A 915-nucleotide genomic window follows, 5' to 3' on the forward strand; every position below is an offset into this window, starting at 1 on the left:
GTTATACTTTGCATTAAAGATTGAATAATCCCTTCTTTCGATGGATGAAGTCACAAAAAGAAAAATTAAATCTTAAGAAGTGGAATTATTCAAATCACATAAGTCTCATGATTATAAAGTATGAGATTCCAAAAGACTCATGGATACTATGTCTGAAAATCTGAAATAAGGAGTTATTGCTACAAAAGTATTTTCTTAAGAAATATAAAAGCACTTTGGTAAAAGTGATAAAGTTGAAATAATAAGTATAATATTTGTCAAATTAAATTTCAATGAGGCAAAATATAAGTGAGTACATTTTGTAAATGTCTTGACTTGTTTCGAAATTAAATACACTAAAGGTATAACTATCTAATGATATGCTCATACGTTTAGTTTTTATTTTTTTTGAATCACAATTAAGTCAATTCAGTTATTAAGTTACAACAATAAAAAAGTTTTTATTATGTGCAATAAGAAAAAATGTCAAAATAGAAAAAGGAATAAAATAATTTACTTGACAAGGATCCTTTAAGTTTATAAATTTAAAAGATAACAAGGGTAAAAAAATTGTATATGGTATATTTTGAAAGAAATAATATAAATAAATAAAGAATTCATTTATTTCTTTTGCAAGTATTCAAAATACTAGAAGGAACATTATGTTAAATATCACCTTTAGTGTATAAAGATGAACACATCTCTAAGTTATTTTGATTGAGAAATTTATGTTTTCAATACTGAGACATATTTAGTAAGTATATTTTGCTTTTTTTATTCACATAAGTTGTCTATAAAGAATTCTATAAAGTTATATAATCTCAAATGATGTATATTTTTTTAGGCAATGATAATTTAGTGGGAATTGAGATAATAAATTTGTATTATCATTACATTATTGTTAAAGTTATGTTATTTGAATTTAAAAAAAAATAT

The sequence above is a fragment of the Arachis ipaensis genome, chromosome B08, assembly GCF_000816755.2.
Source record: "Arachis ipaensis cultivar K30076 chromosome B08, Araip1.1, whole genome shotgun sequence".
Taxonomy (NCBI): domain Eukaryota; kingdom Viridiplantae; phylum Streptophyta; class Magnoliopsida; order Fabales; family Fabaceae; genus Arachis; species Arachis ipaensis.